We start from the raw sequence: 22,453 nt of genomic DNA, 5'->3' as shown, positions 1-22,453 counted from the left end.
TGAGCTGAAACTTTGGTCCTTGATGATCTTCATAGAGGCATTTGTCTGTGCAAATTCTGAGGGAATCTTGTTCAATTGGAAACTTCCAACAACCATATGATCTTTCAGTGGTTTCTGCTTTGAAGAGGTCTGTTGGCTAGAAGCTCTAGGGCTTCTAACTAACATTGCAATTCCTGGTATATAAGTTGAGCTTGATGGATTTACAGCTACCCCCTTCCTAGGGTGATCACTATATCCAGCTTCATTGTTAGAATTCAAAATTGTTTGGATCTGGTTTAGTCTCACCTTTTGGGACTGTGAAGGTACACTTTGGGCAACACTATTGATGTTTAGCATATGTAAACCTTCTGCATAGTTTCCTATGTATCTCCTTGAAACATGACAAATTATTCCCCAAGTCAAGCTATAAATAGCATTATCTTTGCCCTGATATTTTCTGTCCCATGTGTCTCCTATGATATGAGCTTCTGTGGTTTCAGGACCCAAGGAATCATAGATGCTAGACTCTTGTCTATATCTACGACTGTTTTGGTCAAAGTATATGCTCGTTTGGTTACAACGTCGAAGCTTGATTTTCATGGAGGAGAGTTTGGCTCTGAATAGATTTGTGGGTTCACTCGGGTACTATCCTTCACATTAGGAAAATTTTGAGCTCATTTTTGGGCCTTGTAAGAATTGTTGATGTGGCATAGCTTTCAAAAAGTGGGGATCGGTAAAATTTTTGTAAATAAGATCCAAACTTGTCGGAGGTTGGATATTTAGAATCTACTCTTCAAATGCTATCTATTGATATATATCATGCATGTATCGGACATTGCCTTCATATAGATCTAGGAAAAGGTGATTTTAGATTACCATAACGGTAACAAAAATTGGTTGATTGAAAAAAAAAAAGGCATAACTTTCATAGAAGTCATCCAAACTTTTCGGACTTTATCTCTTTAGAATCCATTTTTTAAAAGCTTTCCAATGATAGGTTATATCATGGGGTTCTGAGAAATATTTAGAGGGGTCTACCGGGTTGCTTTCTTTTGTACAACTTTGATGATGTGGCACTCTTAAAAGGCCCAAAAATGAGTTCAAAACTTTCCTAATGTCTCTAGAGAGGATGGGCTACAATAGATTCTTTCCTCTGAAATTAATCATTCTTTCTGCTCTATCAGTGGATGCACTTCCATGAGCTGATATGTGGGCTGTTCAAACACTGGTTGATCCTTTTTGTATAGTGTCCCTTTTTGGTCTTCATAGTGTGCATATGAATTGTGTGTACCATACAATGCTAGCATCATTTTGTTTGATGTGTCCCTTAGACTCGTGAGTGATTGGCACTTGTGGCAATGGATGCAAAATCATTTGTGAACCTAACAGTCTTTTCAACATTCGGTGATATCTCGACACCTTGACCAAAAGCATGCAAGAATTTTTTGTTCAAAGAATCAATTTATAGCTTTTCTGGTGCCTGTGCATCTTTATGCTGATTTTGAACTTGTAGTGCTATTACTGGTGCTTCTAATGGTAATGCAAAATCATCCAATTGCATTAAAAGCGACGAGTTAGATGTACTTACATCGAGATTTGCATTTCCAAAATTTTTTGTACCTTGCTTGGCGGTTGATGTGTCCTTGTCGTCTAGATTTCTTGGACAATCTTCAAAAAAATGTCCACCTTTTTGTCCAAAATTTGAGCAATATGCCATGATTGGTGGTATTTCAATTAGTTATGTCATGTCAAGCTCTACTTGATGAGCTTCTGTTTCTGTGCTTGCCAAGTTGTCGGCATCTTCTTTTAAAACATTGAGCATCAAGTTGTAGATTGCTCCATCTTGACCTTTGTACCGTCTTTGGCTTGGTTCTCCAATTAGACTGGCTTCTAGGATGATCTGTTGGATTTTTCATTTTTGGTTCTCGACTATAGATTTGACCATTGGAATCCATGTACAATGACCATGATTGCATATGCACCAACATTATGTTTTGCTGGCTTGTGCAGGTTTCTGGATAAACACTTGGGTTGACTTTTGGAACTTCTATCTGCACTTTATCTTTTAGCTTGCAATATCTAGCTCCACTGAAATCTGTGAACATTTGGGAGTTTTTTGAATCTGGATTTACTTTGATCAATAGGATCTTGGTTCCTGTGTTGCTTTTGCTCCTCATCAAGTATCTATGGCCTTCTGAATCTGCATATAAAAGTTTATCTCCATTGTAGCCATATAGTTGTAAAATCTGCTCTATTGCAGTTGTGCCTGTGTTTCCACTGCTACTTGCTTGCTCTACTGTACTTGAACTCTTAGCTCCATTTGAGTCCATGTTGGCTGGTTCTGTAAAAACTGTCTCCTAGCAGATTTTGGTATCGACTAGCAGAATTTCTGCTGCTCATACTAGCCTAATCTGCAATCACATGTGAGTTGTGTCCCTATTCGTCCAATGGAAGCTAATTTACAATACAATCACTTGCACGTGCCCGTTTTCGATTGGCACAATGACTTCTAGTCCCTTGCATTCTTTGTCTGAAATGTGGGAGCACTGTCCAAAATTGGGCTAAAAGAGTGATGTTGCTGGCCAAAAAGATTAAGTCTAGTTCCCAAGGACTTTTCCAAAATCTAGCTCAAAATTCTGAGCCTTGATGAGTTTTACAATTCTGATTTATCGATTCTCGGCTTGATTTTGACAAATTGAGAAATATTTCTGCCGCACACGGCTTTGAGTTGGTTGTTTTCTTGCTTTTTTTGGCTATTCTGGTTCGCTTTTGCGGTGTGTAATTCTCCTGGCTTTTCTCTTTTTGACTTGCTCGCTTTTGCGTGGTTTGCTCGATTTGCAGTGCGTGATTCTTCCGGTGGTATGTTTCCTGCTTTTTTGCCTCTTTTGACGACTTTCTTTTTCCTTTTATTAAATTTTTGTGAAATTTTGAATTTTCTAGTTTTTTTTAAATGATTTTTTCTAATTTTTAAGAAAAAAATTGATTTTTAAGGAATTTTTCTATGCAAATTTTGAAAATTTTACGATAATTTCTGAAGGATTTATGAAATTTTTATGAATTTATCTGGTCACCTTTTGATTTTTAATGATTTTTTAAAGCTTTTATGAAATTATTTTTGCGATTTATTTGTTATTTTTTTGAATTTTCTACGAGGTTTTTTTTTTTAAAAAAAGTTTTTGGTGAGTTTTTATTTTTTTGGGTAATTTTTAAAACCTTTTTTTAATTCTATGATTTTTGGCTTTTTTATTGTTTTTGTGATTTTTTATGAGTTTTTTTAAATAAATTTTTGAGTGACCCCCTTTTCTGGGACTAAATAAAAAATAGAAAATAAATTTTTTTACCTGCTCTTACCTGTGGGGCGGGGTGACAGCAGCGTTGACTTTCGGGTGACAACAGCGCGTGGCACGCGTGACACGAGGAAAGAGACAGGGAGAGAGAGTAGGCTACCTTGACAGCGCGCAGCACGGGGCAGAGGAGACTGTACGAGACTCGCTCAACAGAGAAGTATGACAGAGGGAGAGAGAGAAAGAGCCTGTGGCGCGCAGTATGACAGAGGGAGAGCGAAGCACGCACTGGTGATGTGGCAGCTGCACGGGTGGCGAGACAGCTGGGCAGAGGAGGGTACATGACAGATGGGAGGGGGAGTGTGTGTGTGTGTGTGTGTGTGTGTGTGTGAGAGAGAGAGAGAGAGAGAGAGAGAGAGAGAGAGAGAGAGAGAGAGAGAGAGAGAGAGAGAGAGAGAGAGAAAGAATAGGACAAGGAGGGGGAGAGAGGTGGGTCACACAGGAGAGAGAGATGGCAGCGAGAGACAACGAGGAGAGAGACAAAGAAGAAGAGTATTTTTAAGTCTTAGGAAACTATCCCACGAGGTGAGACAAAAAGTTAGAGGTTAGAGAGAGAGAGCATAAATAATCGTTCGTAGTGGGGGATGAAAGAGAGAGTTAATTTTTGTTGGGAGTGGGGAGGAGAGAGAGTGAGAGAAGAGAGAAAGGGGATGACAGAGAGTGTTAATAATCGGTCTTTTGGGAGGGGGAGAGATTTTCATTTTTTTAATATTTTTGATAAAGTTGAACCTTAGCACCGCAAGGAGCTGTTCTCAGCGCGAGCCCGCAAAAAATCAGAATTCACCGTCAAGTTTTCCATGAACTTGACGTCGTATCGAACCGCACGTCAAGGTTCGAAAAATCCTGTCGGTCTGCACCAAAGCTCAAAATTTGTTTTTTTAAAAATTTCGAACGTCCTAAACTGCCAAAATTAGGCCGAAAATCACCTGAGAACACAAAACATTATCCAAAAGTCCCAAAAATTACCAAGAAAATCCCAAAAAATTCTAGAAATCTCCAAAAATCATTGGCAATCACAATCAAACACTTTTGGCATGCATAAGCACACCAAAAATAATAGTTTTTATCAAAAATATCATTTATGACAAAATCAACAACCTGGCCCCCGAAAATAGCAAAACGCTAAAAATTTGGCGAACAAAAGCCCAAATGCGGTCGAAATATTGCCTAAATACACACACAAAACAACTCGTAAAGATCGCAAGATATCATATTTTTTTACGAAATTAAGCAAAAATTATCAAAAAATTGCCAAAAAAATTACAAAAACATTCGAAAAATACCCAAGGTTTTTTTTTTTGAAGTTCTTCACACATAAGGGATTAGTGCAGCCAAATAAAATCACAATTAGCACATCAATTCAATTGCCACATAATTTGATCAATAAAATCCAAACTAGGCATTTAAATCAGCAAAATTAGCGGCAAAATCAGGTCAAAATTTGACGCATTTTAGTCAAAATATGACGTATTTTTGGAGTGTGTAAATCCTAGTTTTGAGCTAAAAAACACAGCAATAAACCATTACACACATCAAATATGCAATCAAAAATTGAATTAATCATGGACATTTAGCACTTTTTAGACACACAAACACACACACACACACACACACACACACACACACACACACACACACACTAATAATTGGCAGTTTTTACCAATCTTTAGGTGCGCACACAAAAGGGTTAATCTTGTCAAAATTGCAACGTGATTTCACAGATCTCTAGTTGGGCATGACCACAACACAAATCAATCATCACAATTGGAAAATCATTAAGCACACACTGATTTTTAGGTGCACAATCAAGGGCAAAATAGTGCACACACGCCTAAAATTAGGCATACACATACACAATTAAAATGCACACACACTTAATTTTAGTGCACAGATGCTTGCAACTGACCATTCAAGCATGCAATTAGATCAATTATGCACACAATCAGCAACGCACATTCACCAATTAGGAATTGAACTTGTCAAGTTCATACGCCACCAAACCTGGAAAATATCGGCATTACGACGGCATGAAAATGAACAATTCAAAAATTTTCAAAGCATAACATATCATGCATCAACATTGCATTGCAATTAACATAGCATCAACATTGCATCATCATGGAATCTCTACACAATTCACACATGTTTAGATTCTAGGGAGGTTGAGAATACCACCTTGATTACCTTTCCAATGAAGATTGACGGTTGAAAGCTCCAATCCTTTTAGTAGAAAATTAGTGTGTAAGTTAGCAAAATTAGTGAAATTAGCAAGGGTTTAGTGTGAAATTAAAATGTGTAAACACAGAATTGGCAAGATACGGTGACAAATTAGGGAATAATGAACACATTGCTTCATGCACACACATCCAAAATCCACAAAACCATAAACACACAAGTGAAATTAGTGAGGAAACACATCCAAGTATGCCACAATTACACTAATGTAGGCTATTGTCCCCGACAGTGGCGCCAAATGTTGGGGGTTTTCATCGTTGCATAGCTCCAATGACCAACAAAATTATTAATTCGGAGGCATGAGCTACCCGGCTAGGGCATGGAAACACTCACATGATCAAAGCTAATCATGGCAACATGAATGGTGACTCTACGAGGTGAGCTTCATCAGAGCCCACAACCAAAACTCCCATATTTGAGAAGCGACACAGTTAATGGATCGATTGCACCATCACGAGCCACATCACGAACATCACAAATGAGCACCAATTGATAGCAGTGCTGAAAGAAGCCAGGTGATCAGCATCAAGCACAACCTCAAACCATGAACCCAAACAACATCTCTGCAAGACATACCCAACCAGACCTTGCGAACAATTAGCCCCTGCAAGAGGGTCGGGCATCCGCACAACCCAGGTATAAAAGTATGAGCTTCACCTGAGCCACCCCATCCTACTAGGCCGGGCAGAAGCAGCCGAAGCCTCCATCTTCAAAGCCTTCCTACTCCCAAACCCAAGGAGCCCCAGCTGACAGACCCTGAACCTATATCTGATTCAACGCTCTACAAAGCATGCATTGCTCGAACCCCAGACAACCCACCTAAAGCCCCCCCTAATCCACGGGGGATTGCTGGAGCTACTCGGTGCGGCGCACAAGCAAAATAGGGGAGGCATCCAAACCCTAGCTCGTCGGGCAAGCAGTTTAAAGATGAAGATTAGACAAGTCTTGTGAATAGAAAGAAATCATGGACTTTGAAATGCTATTCTCTAGAACTGTATTCAAATTTTTTGGCATGCTCAAAAAAAGGCTTAAAAGTCTTGTGAATAGAAAGAAATCATGGCCTTTGAAATATTATTTTCCAAAATTGTATTCAACTTTTTTTGGAATGCTCAAAAAATGATTTACAGAACAAAGGATTAACACTAGGTTGGTAACCTAACAGGACATAAAAGTGTCCTTTCAGGGTTTTGAAAAAAACCTCCAAAACCATAGTAGATCCACTCATTTTGTAAAATCCTTTCATGAGGTTATAGTTCAAGGCCTACTACACATGGAAAAAATAAGAAACTTGTAAAATTTCTCATCTTTTGGTCACACCAAGCCTCCAAAGTTGATGGACCAGTATATTTTCATCAAAACAGTCATTTCTTACTTTTTGTTGCATAAAAATAAGATTAGGGATTTTTGTAGGACTTGAGATAAATTCCCTAGTTAAATTCAATGGGTTGGTGATCAGAACATATGATTGCTTCTCACTCACTATTTTTTGTTTTGCCAAAAGAAATAGGTACAAAAAGTTGAATTTTTACCATTCTGCAAACCTATCATCAAAATTTCTATAGCCACGCTCAATACAAATAATATATGCATGTTTTATTAGTTCCCTATTGTCCTTTAGGTTTATAAGGAGCCATGGAGCATGTCAAAAGAATAATACATCTCTTACCAAGGGGAATCTTGGGGACAAAGATGAAGTGCTAAATATAACAAACATGAAAAAACTAGGTTCAATATTATGAGTTGTAGAATCCCATATAAACTATTCAATATCTAGCCAAATTTGATCCTTATGACTAGATATGGTTACTACCTACAAAATGCATGTAGTTGTCACAAGAAACTAACAATATTGAAAAAGCTATACTTGATATACTAGAATGTTTTGTTTTCTTCTATAATTGAAAAAATCAACCATCGTTGTCTACTATGCAAAATAGGGTATTAGGTGCCCCAAAACTCAAGGAATTTTTGCTTTATGTTACAATATGCAACATAGAAAATCAAAACTGCATTTGGATATCATGAAAGCCACCAAAAAAGTCATAGAAGAGCTAAAATTGGCTAAAAAACAGGATTTGGCAATTTTTGTAATTTGGTCATAACTTACAACTTTAACATTTATTTCTCCCTAGAAGCATCAGGACATGTTGAGGACTACTAAAGATAGTTCTCTAGCATTATAGACCTCACACACATGAATTCTAGAGTGGTATAGTTGCAAAAAGTTGAAAAAAGCCAAAAACAGGACTCGTTTTTTCACACAGTTTAGGTAGTGAAATGTTGTGCAAGGACAAGGTTAAAGATGGAATTGATATTCCAAGAAAATGTCAAGTTTTTTTAAGCTCATGAGACAACTTTCTAGATAGATAGCACCTCAAAATCCATTTTGAAACTCTTGACATAATTCAAGGAAAATGGTCACTTAAAAGGACATAAAAGTGTCCCATTACCAACCTAGTGTTAAGCAATATATTTATAGGAGTGTGATCCCATGATGTGAGGTATTGATAAAGGTTCTTTTTATTGAGGACTTCAAAAAGTTCATTTCACTAGATTTTTTAACTATTTTTTATGCTTATTAAATCTATATTTTCTTATAAAAAATAGTAAAAATTCTTTTGTATCTTTTTATTTTATTGTTTTTATTTTACTTCATTTTCTTTTTATTTTCTATCAAAATGTTGATGTGCAATGTGCACCTTTTACTTTATTATTTAAGTGGGAGCCTTTGTAATATATAAACCATTTGTGATTATGTATGTAAAATAGATAATACAATTTTATACTAAAACACAACAAAAATTCCATGTGATTGTACGCACTTGATTAAACTTACTCTCCCTCATCCCTCTTAAGTTAGTAGGCCTTTGTTTCTCCTCACCTTGTTATATTGTGAATCTAAAGATTCTTTCATTTAAGTATCTCACAAAGATTCATTTCATTAAATTGTTTGATTATTTTTTATGTGTCTTTCTATTTTATTTTTTTAGTTTATTTTGTTTTAAAATCATAATGTGCAATGTGCACCTTTTACCTCCTTTCCTATTATTTGAAACATTTGTGTTTATATGTATAGCAGATAATATAATGTATGTTTTTATTTTATTTTATTTATTTCATTTTGTTTCAAATGATAATGTGTAATGTGAACCTTTCACCTTATTATTTAAGTGGGGCCTTTCCTAATACATAAACCATATGTGATTATGTATGTATGGTGGATAATAGAATTTTATATTAAGACACAACAAAAATTTCAAGTGATTTATAGGTACTCATTTAAAGTTACTTTCCATAAATCTCATTGAGTTACGGAAGATCTTGTCACCTCTCTCCATTCCAGTGCCTCTGATGCTCCATTTCACTTTCAAAGGATCTCGTCTGTTGTGCCCCCAATCTTAGTCTGGACCATTGAGGGTCGAGCAGCTTTTCATAAACCTCTAAATTTTTTCATTGGCCACCCTTAGAATTTAGTTTGGACTTGATAATCAAGTCCTCTACTATGACTGTGCATGCGTGGTCCTGCATCGTGATTGATGTGAAGAGCTTGGCAAACTGGGCCTCTGCATGGATAGAAGGGTTGAGAATCTTGATACCTCCTCACTCCACCCTTGCGACAATCTCACAACTTTCCCATTGCCAAGGTGTTGTGTATTTGGTGTTATTTTTACATAGGAATCTTTTTATCGGTTTCAAGAACTCCTTACAATTGCATTTGGATAATTTAAGTGGCACGCTGGTAAAGTCTATGTATGGGATAAAAAATGAGTCGATCACCTTTACCCTGCATGAGAAGGAGAGCAACACATATTATCACCTTCTCATTGTGTTTCTAATCTTGTCCATCACCCATTGGAATCTTTACTTATGAGTCACATTTACCCCTAGCGGCACACCAAGGTGCCAAAATATCTTTCCTTTAGATACATTCTCTCCAAACCACATAGAAGGATCAAAAGAGTTGTTTTCAAATAGAAAGATCAATCAAGATTTTTCAATACTACATTTTGATCCGGAGGCTACGGAAGACATTTGAATGATCTCCAAAGCCCTTCAAAGAGAGGCTTCAAGAAAAAGCAGGGAATCATCTGTGAAGAGCGGCACTAGCTTTTAACATGGTCACCATCGGATGCGAGCCTATTGGAAACAACAGTGGGGAAAGAAGGCAACCCTGCTTGATTGATCATTTTACTTCAAAAGCACCCACAATCATGTCATTAAAGAGCAACTCAGAGTGGCTTCTAGCACTGAGAGTGCGAACAAGTCGACAAAGTCGAGGCCCAATGTCATAAAATATAATATCTAACTTTACCAAATGATTTTCTCATATTAAACTGATAATTTAATGTGGGAGAATAAACGGGAACAAGAGAATAGAGACATGTGCTTCTAGACCTATCTGAACACGGGACCAAAAGGAGAGATGGTTGCATCTCAATAGGGGTCCAAAAGGAGATGGTCTATCAAAGAGCAATGTGCAATAAGTGCTTCTAAAATTACCTCAGCAGGGGACCAAGAGGAGAGATGGTTACATCTTAATAAGGGTCCAAAAGGAGGTAGTCTATCAAAGAGCAATGTACATCTAATGAAGCTTAAAAGACCTTAGGGTTAGCTTCATTACAGACCTCCGGCAATGGTTAGTGCTAAAACTCCTTTGACCTTAGGCAAGCTAGGGCTGAGCTTGAGGTGGGAACTCGACCTAATCTTGAGGTGCTTCTTGTGCTTGATGACTAAGGTGCTTGAGGTGCTTGTCATGCTTGATTACTAAGGTACTTCAGGTGCTTGTCATACTTAATGGTGGGGGGTAAGGTGCTTGAGTAAAAAAGAGCCCTATAAACTTAATGAGGAAGGTGATTGAGAAGCTTCCTATGCATGGGGGGTAAGGTGCTTGAGTAAAAAAGAGACCCTACAAACTTAATGAGGAAGGTGCTTGAAAAGCTTCCTATGCATGGGGGGTAAGGTGCTTGAGTAGAAAAGTGACCCTACAAACTTAATGAGGAAGGTGCTTGAGAATCTTCCTATGCATGGGGGGTAAGGTGCTTGAGTCAAAAAGAGACCCTACAAACTTAATAAGGAAGGTGCTTGAGAAGCTTCCCATGCATGAAAGTCTCAAAGTTAGGGGAATCTTTGACTTAACCTCCCACTCACCCAAAGGGCACCCCTTTTCTCAAAGGGCAAATGGGACACATGTCTGTCTCTCCCTATGCTTAGCCACATGGTGTGCTTGAATGCTATTAGTTGGCCTAAAGAGGGGTCCAATGAGCTTCTATTTACATCCAACAAAAATCTAGATATTTTCAAGCTCTCTCTCTCTCTCTAACGGGTAAGGAGGACACTTGTCCAAAGACTACCCATGTACTTGAATGCATGCTGCATGTGATTGGCTAGGGGGGAGAGGGGTCCAATGCGCTTGAAACATGTGTAAACACTACAACTTGCCCCAAGCAAGCAAGGTAGGTGTTGGGGGGATATACACCACATACACACACTCATTTTGTGGATTCATTCTCACTTGGTGAAAGTAGAGGAATTCCACCTTCTTCTCCAATCTTGTGAGAAGTATGAGCCTACACCAACACTCTTGGCTATGGAATGCAAATCCAACCAAGAGCCATGCTTCAATGCTTAAGCTTTCCATCTTCTCCATCTTCATTACTATGCTATTATGTATGCTAGCAAGAAGAGTGATGATAAGTGAGGAACTTTTCTTTCTCCTATGGAATGTTTCTTCTTCCTCTTCCCTACCCTCATTCCCTGCTAGCTCTCTCCACCTTCGAAGGTGTTTGAGGCTTGGGACTGAGGCTTGGGATAGTTAATGGTTTCTACAAAGTTTATGTTATGCTTGTGATGCATGAAACTTTACATCTTCATTGCATCACCAAGGTCACAAGGAACACAAAGATTGTATTGTACCAAGTCTCTCTTGATGGGAGAAACTATAATACAAATGCCTATTCGAGGGGGGACCGGCTCCGTATGAATCCGGTCCTCAACTATTGCCATGTTCTCTAAACTCTCTCTCTTGCAAAAGTATTGTTCATGCCAAATTAACTAAGTACCATGTTTATGTTGTGACCTTCAATTAAGTTCACCCGCTATGCTCACAAAGTAATCTCACAAAAGTGCTTCATCTAATTTCCTAATTTCACTACTCTCAAAGTTCATAGGCTGAAGTTACTCAACAACTTTGTGGTTATGGGATTTCCTGTCCTCTCAAAGAGGAGAGAGAGCTTAGGAGGCCTCTTGGTGAGACCCCCAAAAGAAGACTCTCTCCCATATGAGAGGAGGAATCCAAAGAACAAGGAAGTAAAATGACTCCCTAAGTTCCTCAAAAGATGTGGATCCATGAAGATGGCAGTCTAGACGATTGCCAACTCCTCCCAAGAGGAAACACTGTGAGTGGTATGGAAACACACACAATACCTCTATAATCACCCCACACACACACACACACACACACACACACACACACACACACACACACACACACACACACACACACACACACACACACACACACACACAATGGGGTACCACTTAGCTTACACAACCCACTTGGTCGAGACAGAGAACACACCGATGGAGTGAGAGGAGAGAGACTATCCATTTACCCACTCAACACAGACACACACACACACACACACCCAAAAAACTCAGCTCGAAAGAAAAATATTTCTGATGTTAGATAAAATTGAGCTTGTTCCAACACCAATGGGGCAAATAGCTCACACAATATGGATGAAGTATACCATATATAATCACAAATTTGAATAGAGGCTTCGCTCATAGGAGAAATGCACACAACCAAAAAAATAGAAAAACAGTGAGGAACTTGGAAAAATGTAAAACATCATTGCATCTGGAACGGCCCAAAACCCCAGTGTACAATATCGAAGTGCTCAAGTCCGACCTCGAATGAGCAGTTTATGGCCAAAACAGGCTCCAAAAACAGCAAAAACTCAGTTGCGACTGTTCCTCCTCCTCTCTTCACATTTTTTGTGGTCTTCTCTTAGGTTTTTCCGTGTCCACACTTCACTTTATCCCTTGGGTACCTTTGGCCTTTTCGTTGAACTCAAACGGACCCTGAACATGCCAAAAAATGGCCACGCAGTGCATTTTTGTCACCCTTCTACATCCATCGGCACAGCTGGCACTCAACTTTTTTAATAATGCCTCCCATAACCACGTGAAGTGGTCCCCAAATATAGTCCTCATGATGAACTTTCTGCATAATCATCATAAGAAAACACCCACATTGTGTCCTCGCTTAGCCACGTGCAAGTATTGACCCCATTCGACCTCCTGACGCCACTAGATGCCATCTGACGCACCTGCTTACCTCATGTCATCAGCCCACGGATAGCTTCCTCGAGAATTTTTATGCACTACCAACTCCTCATTATTATAGAAAAAACACATTGGTACAGGGGATAATGGAAATCGATGTACTATGTACATGCTGTCCTACCTGTACACATGTGGGACCCACGCAACCACCTGGCTTTGGAAAATGGGCAATCCTTTATTTTACACACAATACATGTGTATGTACATATGCACAATCACTTCTTCCAAAAAACTCCTAACATAATTTGCCCATCCCCTAGCCTGCTAGATCATTCATGATCAGCAGTAGCAAAAAGAGATATGAGACTCGCCGCGTCATAGGTCTCCTCATCCCTCACATACATTACTTGTTTTGCAGACAATGCATCTTGCTCCACCATCATTAATCTAGCATGATATAATTTAAGACACAACCCATTTACCCTTGACTTATGTAGAATCCTGTCCAGGTTAGACAGCTGATATGTACCATTCGAAAAACACTCCACTACCTTGAAAGGGCCTTCTCACTTAATTTGAAACTTCTTTTGGAATGTATTGTCCAGCTTACTCTTGTAGCACAAAACCAAGTCATGTTTCTTGACACCCTTACTTTTGACCTTTTCATTTTTTTTTCTAAAGCCTTATCTTGCATCTACCCATAATGTTCCAATGCGCTCATCCTATCCAACTGAACCTCTTGTAATTGTAAGAGCCTCTCTTTGAAAGCATCACTGGACTGCCCAAGAAACTTCTCTAACATCTTGACTGCAGGCAACTCGACTTCCACAAGAAATAGTGCTTCCTTTCCATATACCAAATGAAATGGAATAAACCATGTACCTGTCTTTACCGAAGTACGGTAAGCCCATAATGCACTAAGCAATTCCAAATCCCAATTCTTTCCTTGGTGCTCTGTCACTTTTGAAAGAATTTGTACCAACTCACCGTTGAATCTTTCATTTAAGCCATTACATTGTGGGTAATAAGGAGTGATATGCTGGTGCCTAATCTTCATCTTCGTGCATAAAAAGTCCAATAGTTTAGCTCTAAATCTTAGCCCCTTGTCCGAAAGTAGCTCCAATGGCACTCCAAACTTGCGACATATTTCATCATACACAAATTTTGATAGGTAACGGGCCTATTGCATCAATCCCCCACTTTTCAAACACATCAAATTCCATAATGGTTTTTCATAGCTCTGGCTTCAACACTCTCTTCCCAAATGCTTGAAACCTATTGCAAGACCTACACCAATGGTGAACATCCTTGTGCAAACTACACCATACATACCCCTCTTGCAAGATCTTATGCAAGGTGATTTTTAGAGCAAAATGTTCGCCACATGCACCTTCATGATTCTCTTCCAACACTCTATAAAGCTCCTCCCGCCAAAGTACACAACTCAACACGAGATCATCCCCTTTCATGTATAAGACATCACCAATCAATTTGTACCTGTATGCTCTACGCACAAAACCATACTTCTTAGACTTATGAATGTCCTTCAGAATGATTCCTGTTAGCAAAAACTCCTCTTCTTGTACCAACTTTTTCGGTCATGATAAAGAGGTAAATTGGTCCTCAACACAAATAGCTCCCCAATCATGCTTTGAGCTGCTTCATGTGCCTCTCCATTTAGAGCATGTTCAATGTATATGATGCTCCATGCTTTGATTTTTTTAACATGCCTTTAATTTTGAAACACATTTCCTTCAATGAGGTGTTCTTGCTCTTCCACACACCCAACACTTGCTTCACAACTAACAAGGAATCACTTTTTATGCTCAACATTCTAATCCCATGCTTCAAGAAAATGTGTATCTGGCTTCCAAAGTAGCATATTCAGCCTCGTTGTTACTATGAGCATCCAATTTGAACCCCCTCTTGCATACTAGCTTCCCCTCTGGATTATAAAGTGCTATACCCCCTGAAGCCGCATCATGGCTCTTTCTGTATGAGCCATCAAAGAACAACACATGTGGATTGCTGATCTGTGGCACTTCTTCAACTACCCTTCTCACCACCTCTTCCTTAACAAGAAGGGGGGATTCTCCTTGTAAGTCAACAAATCAGCTAGGGTAGCTCTTGTATTGTCTTCCACTAAAAAAGAGAACTCAAACTCTTATAGCTCAATTACCCATTTCTTGACCCCATTTGACATGTTAGTGCCATTAATTAACTATGGCAAAAAGGCGTAACTCGTTAAGAAAACAAAGGTCATGGTAGCAAGTAATGACGAAATCGTCGATAAGCAAATATTGCACTAGCCATCACTAGCTCTACATCCAAGAATTTTCTCTCTGCTACCAACTTCACTCGGCTTGCACAATACACTGGCCTCATATAATGGCTACCCTTCCCCTTTTGCAATAGCATGGCTCCAATGACATCATCCCCTACTAATGGATTTACATTAAACACTTGCTCCCAATCAGAAGCCTGCATGGCTGACAACCCCCCTAACACCTCCTTCACCTCTTAAAACACTTCTTCACACTTGTCATCCCATTGCAATGGATCATGCTTTGCCACTTGTTGTAATGGATAAAGGAGCTGCAAAGACAACGGGATAAATTGTGCCATGTACTTCACTTTGTGTATAAAGGTTGCCAATTGCTTTGTACTCGTAGGTGATGGAAGAAGAATAATAATCTTAACTTTGTCTGGATCAGCCTCAATGCCATTTTTTGACACCATATGGCCCAATAACTTCACCCTTGGATGTGCTAGATGACATTTCTTTGGATTTAGTTGTCCTCCACATTCATCATATCGAGCCAATACCATCTTCAGCTTCTCATGGTGTTCAACCCTACTACTGTAGACACAGAAGTCATCCATAAAAGCTTCAACACAACTACCAATGAATGGTTCCAATACCCAATTTGCTCTCTCATGATAGAGAGATGATCCATTTGACAACCCAAATGGCAATACCATGTAGCAATAACAGCCCCATGGCATAATGAAATTTGTCTTTCTTCGGTCTTTAAGAGAAATATTTAATTGAAAATAGACTAAAAAACCATCACACACACTGTACGTCTCGTAACCTACCACTGGATCCAAGATCTGATCAATGAATGGAAGAGGATATGGGTTCTTCTTAGTGGCCGCATTTATTAAGGGTTTAAAATCTACAAAAATCCTCCACTTTCTATCCTTCTATGGGATGACTACTAATGGACTCACCCATTCCGTGGTTTCCACTAGGACTATGAACCCTGCCTTCAATAACTTGTCCACCTCTTCCCGCAAGGCTTCCATTTGATCTTGACCCATCCTTCTTGGCCTTTTTCGCACTGGCTTAGCACCTTCCTTCAACTCTATATGCATCTCTTTGCCTTTGAACCCTCTAATCTCTTCATATGAAGTAATGAACAAATTAGGAAAACTAGCCAACATGTGCAAATATATCTCCTTCTCCATAGCTGAGAGGTATCCCCACTGATCATTTGTGTCATCAATTCCTAATTATTTAAAAATTCAACCTTCGTTTGCATCAACCCTTCAATCACTTCATAAGGCCCTTCACTTTCATCTTCAATCTCATTTGCAAATGCAACTAAACCAGACTCCTGGATTTCTTTGTCCATCAGAAGAAATGCAGCATCAACATCCTCATCACTGCTAGTAGTACTATTGTTGTCCTCATCAATCACTGTGGAATAGTCTTCATCACTAGACTCATCCTCATCTTCATAAAGCTCTTCCAATACTTTCCTTGTGTCCATATTATATAGCTTCTTGGCACCTGTCTTTTCATAGAGGCTAATCGTACCACGTCTCCAATCTTGAACAGCTCTCACTGCACGTAACCATGGTCTGCTCAGTATAATAGGATATGATCCCAACCCCGCTGGCATCACATGGAAATCAACCACCACCTTTGAATCATATGCCTCCACTTTTAAGCTCTTTACAACACCCAAACATTTTACTTTTTGATGGTTTGCGAATCTGATTCGAAAGCCTAACACCCCAGTCACTGTAAGACCCATCTTCTCAACGCGTGAGTGTGTTATGACACATATTTTGGCTCTGCCATCAACATAACCTTGTCCCATATTTTTTATTTTGTGCCACACATCTACTATTGAACAAATATCTGGTAGCTCATCCATCACCAACACCTTCATTGATCCTCTCTCTGGTTCTTTCTCCATTGGGTTAACCATCCTCTTCCACTGTTGCTTTAGCTTAGGCACCATCTCTATGAGCTGCCCAAAAGTAACATCTAATTTCCTGCTTGTCAAATCCTTCTTCAAGTCATAACTTAATTGCCCATCCCCTAGTGGAAAATCTGAAACATGAAATTTGCAACAAGCCCTTCTTTTCCTCTTGGCCTTGACATCCTCATCTTCATGGCTCTTTCCCTTCTTCTTGCTAGGACGTGGGGTACTTCTTCCTTCCTTATACTGTGTGGTCCTCTTACCAATAGGCATCACTTATGTATCCTCCATCTTTGCTACCTTCTCCAAGGTGACCACGATTATCACTTTTTTCTTTCCCTTTTCCTCTTGGGTTAATCCACTACTTCCTTCTTCTCTCTTAATTTCAATGCCATAATCATTTGACCTAGTTAGCACTTGTCTTGGAAATGGATACATATCTCCCCCCATCCTTGGTGGCTTATCACATTGCGGGCTAATGTGGCCCAACTCGTCGTAATTCAACACGTGGGCGTCCGCCTCCAGAACCTACCATTGCTTTGTCCAACACCATTCCTCGGTTTTTCTTCACCTCCTGACTGATTTGCAAACCTCCCCCGTCCTTGATTATTTCCCACATTACCTAGAATGTTTAGGTTGAGATTCTTCATTAAATCTACCACTTGCCTCATGTCTTGCCTGAGCTCATCATCTTGCACTGCGGTAGTGACCACTGCTGGCATAACCTGAGGAGTAACAAAAACCACTGGTTCATGATGAACCCCTGACATGAGACCTTGCAAAGAATCCATAGGCTGAAATTCAGACCTCTTGGGTGAAGACTCTACTCCTAGCTGACTCATTCTTCTCAGCTTTCACTCTTTGTTCCTTGCTACCTCTAGTGCATCTTCATATGTCCTAGGATTCCTTAGCTCCACTCTCCAACGTATATTCTCCCAAAGACCAGCCAAGAACCTGTCCTTCTTCATCATGTCAGGTGGAGGTACCTATGGTGCTAAGGCCTTGCACATCCACTCCCATGCCATTGAAAACTTATGTATGTACGCATCTACTGGCTCACCTTCCCTTTGCACCAAACCCTGTACTTCTTGCCACACTTAGTCAGGATCTTCTGTCTTCACAACACTTCCAATCCATGCCTTAGATTGTCCCAACTTAATCTCACAGGTGGATCCGCCGCACGTAACTCATCTTCAAGTGCTTTGGACCAAACTCGTGTATCACTCTTCAAACAGATTTGGAGAAGACATAACATCTGTGCAGGATCGTGAATTTGATTGCTAATGCAGGCAACCTCCATATTTTCCAAAAAGTCTTCCACATCTTCATCACTTCTTCCATGAAATTCTGGATAAGAGAAAGCCATGGCTACCCAAGTTTTGATGCTTTGAGAACCCCTTCGAACACACGTGCAAGAACCCAACCTTTTTTCTGACTCAATCCCCAGAAACTTCAATGGAGCTCGTCTTTAGATAAGAACAAATACGTGCACATCAAATGAGTTTTCATAGTTAATCATCGGAATTACAATATGCAAAGGGCATTCCAGTATCTCTCTTAATCTTCTTGGCCCAAACATAAAGACTATGTGCTGCTGGATTAAAATCTTCTTGGACACATGAATATTTATTTGGATTCTTTGTGTTAAATGAAAAGGAGTGTATTGAGGTCCATTTTGATCATCCATTAAAGCCAACCATGCAGCTCCCAAGAAGGCACACCTGACTTATCCTCCGCTTTTGCCAAAATTTCAGCAGCATAACAGCATTAATGGCTCAAAAGACCAAAAAACCAGCCATCACAACTTGGAAAAAATTTGGCAGAGTTTCCCCAAAAGTAGAGCAGTAAGAACCCAAAATATAGACCGTATATGTATGTATAACCTGCCAACACTAGAACCCGAGCATCAAGTAGGAATCACTAGTACATAGCCTATGGCAAGGTCACAAAAAGGTGCTTCACCCACCTGTATCACCGAAAGGATCTCACATTTGAGAATCTCCCAGCTCAATAAAACCTCACGCTATCGACCCTCTCAGGAAAAGATTATGAAAATCTCGCATAGTCAAGTCTCAGAAATGACTATCTTCGAGACCAAGTCTCAAAAATGGTTGGGAATGCCAAATAAAACCAAGTACGGCGCCACAAAGGCGTACAATGGCAGTATCCACAAGTAACGTACAATACCAGACAATGCGCTCAAACAGGTGCCAAATGATGCATACCCACGGCAACTGCAAGTGGCTTCCACTTGCCAGTATATCACTCTACTCCAGCTACCTGTCCCGGTGTGAATCACCTGTAACCTGTAATCTGTAATCTACAACCTCTAATCCCGAAACTGAAGGTACTCGAAGAAGATCCTCCGTGGGGCACCAAAAGAATGTGAGCGGGATGGAAACACACACAACGCCTCTATAATCACCCGACACACACTCTTGGGATGATACACACACACACACACACACACACACACACACACACACACACACACACACACACACACACACACACACACACACACACACACACACACACACACACACACACACACACTATGGGGCACCACTCGGCTTACACAACCTACCTGGACGAGACAGGGAAACACATCGATGGAGTGAGAGGAGAGAGACTATCCATTTACCCACTCAACACAGAGACATATACCCCCCCCCCCCCCCCCTCTTCCCCAAAAAAAAAACTCATCTCAAAAGAGGAAAATTTTGATGTTTAGATACAGTTGAGCTTGGGCCAACACCAATGGGGCAAATAGCTCTCACAATACGGATGAAGTATGCCAGATGCAATCACAAATTTAAACAGAGGCTTCACTCATGGGAGAAACTTACACAACCAAAATAGCAAAAAAATAGTGCAAAATTTGAAAAAATGGACAGCACCATTACGTCCGGAACAACCCAAAAACCCCAGTCTACAATATCAAAGTGCTCAAATCCGACCTCGGATGAGTAGTTTATGGCCCAAACAGGCTCCAAAAACAACAAAAACTTAGCTGCGGCTGTTCCTCCTCCTCTTTTCACGTTTTTTATGGTCTTATCTCATGTTTTTTTGTTTCCACACTTCACTTTATCCCTTGGGAACCTTTGTCCTTTTAGTTGACCTCAAACGGACCCTGAACATGCCAAAAACTGGGCACGCTGTGCATTTTTGTCACCCTTCTACATCCATCCGCACACTTGGTACTCAACTTTCTTCAATAATGCCTCCTGCAACCACGTGAAGTGGCCCCCAAATATAGTCCTCATGATGACCTTTCTGCATAATCATCAGAAGAAAACACCCACGTTGTGTCCTCGCTTACCCACGTGCAAGTATTGACCCCAGTCGACCTCTTGACGTCACTAGATGCCATCTGACGCACCTGCTTACCTCATGTCATCGGCCCGTAGATAGCTTCCTTGAGAAGTTTTATGCACTACCAACTCCTCAGTATTATAGAAAAAACACATTGGTACTGGTGATAATGAAAATCGATGTACTATGTACATGCTGTCCAACCTGTACACATGTGGGCCCCATGCAACCAACCGGCTCTGGAAAATGGACAGTCCTTTATTTGATACACCATGCATGTGTATGTACATATGCACAATCACTTCTTCCAAAAAACTCCTAACAATGGTTAACCCATAGTCCTTCTCCTCGTCACTCCAAAAGGGAAGAGAGGAAACAAAGGAAGAAAAGGGCAGGAAAGAGGTCGCCCTCTTCTCCTTCTTCTTCACCTTCCTCCTCTACTGATGAAAGCTATGGCTATTCTCCTAGAGAATACAAGAGGGAAGGACATCATAAATCTTACCCTGCATGGCGAAGGTCACAAAAGCTAAAGAAGTTCAAAGAGGGAGGAAAGAGTATCTCTTTTCTCACCTATGATGGCACCTTTGGTGCTACCAAAAAAGTATTCTCCTTCATCCAACAATTTGATGCGGCCTTTGGAGACGAGGGATTCATGGGGTCCTCCAAGCTACACGATGTAGCTATGTACTTCCTAAAATCGGCTCGTCAATGGTGGGCTAGCCGTCGTGGCAACGGTGAAGCCCCAAAGACATGAAAAACTCTACGAGTTTCCATCATGAAGCAATTCCTTGCAAGTGATGCAAAGGACAAAGTGCTTACCAAATGGTGAAGTTTATCCACAAATATGTGGATAAGTTTTGGGATTTATATCTCAAGGCCATTGCCTATCCACAAATATGTGGATAAGTTTTGGGATTTATATCTCAAGGCCATTGTCTATCCACAAATATGTGGATAAGTTTTGGGATTTATATCTCAAGGCCATTGTCTTTCAAAAGATAGACTTTGCCAAGCAAAAGCAACAATTTTGTGCAGGATTACCCAAAGAGATGGCCGAGTATGTCAACTCTCAATGGCTTGGTTCTATCACTGAAGTAATCCACCACACCATGGTTGCTTCGTGAATCAATCTCCAACAAGGGGCTAGATGGAATGCCAAGCCCATGGAAAATAAAGACAAAATTGATGCCAAGAGGAAAACCAATGCCCAAAATTCTTACCAAGGCCATTCCAACAACAACAACAACAATTGGTCCAAGGAGAAGGGAGTTTACAAAGGTAAATATAAACTCTCTCCTAAAGAGCTAGAAGATTCTTGTAAGGACCACAAATGCTGTAAGTGTGGGGAGCAAGGCCATGGTTATTGTCCTTGCCCCAAGAGAATTGCCCGTAATGAGACTCCTAGAGCCTCTATGTTTGATGCTCCAAAAGCGGATGCTCATTGCCAAGGATTTCTCCTTTCCTATGCTTGGGGAAAGATGCAAGAGCATGATGCCTTTATTTTTTTTGATCTTGGTTCACAACTCACAACTTCATATCCACGGAGTTGACCACTAAGATAGGCATACAAGCCCACAAGATGGGAGACACATTGAAAGCCAATGGAGCTATCAAGGGACAAGACGTCTGAGTTACTTCCTTAATTGGAAAATTAAGGCTTCATGTCCAAAGCTATGTGGACAAAAGGATTCCTCTATCTTCCCTCTCAAACATGAGAACATTATCGTTGGGGCACCATGGTTTAACCACATGGCTTCCAACACGAAGTTCCCTGACAGGAGAATCTACTTCACCTATAGGGAAGAGAGCATGTACATAGATGCTAATGCAATAAAGGGAATCAAGAGGAATTAGAGTTGTCTAATTTTCTAAATGGATCCCAAGATGTTTTCATTCATGACATCCCTAGTGAGCTATCTCTAAAATGAGGGATGATGACCATGCAGTTGAGCTCCTACCAGGAAGCTCACTGCCTAACAAGCCTCCTTATCGCGTTTCACAAGCTCAACAAGAGGAGATCATGAGGCAAGTGCATGAATTGGTGGAAAAAGGGATAGTGAGTTCTAGATCCTCTCCATT

At 40.1% G+C, this 22,453-nt stretch overlaps 1 pseudogene; it reads right to left on the bottom strand.

The window, feature by feature from the left end:
• Window positions 1-5,905: 5,905 nt before the first annotated feature.
• On the bottom strand, window positions 5,906-6,451 carry LOC147419363 (uncharacterized; annotated as a pseudogene).
• Between the last annotated feature and the right edge of the window lie 16,002 nt (window positions 6,452-22,453).

This window comes from Adiantum capillus-veneris, chromosome 29 (genome assembly GCF_014529385.1).
Source record: "Adiantum capillus-veneris isolate H3 chromosome 29, ASM1452938v2, whole genome shotgun sequence".
NCBI classification, from domain to species: domain Eukaryota; kingdom Viridiplantae; phylum Streptophyta; class Polypodiopsida; order Polypodiales; family Pteridaceae; genus Adiantum; species Adiantum capillus-veneris.
This window is presented reverse-complemented; position numbering and strand designations above follow the sequence as displayed.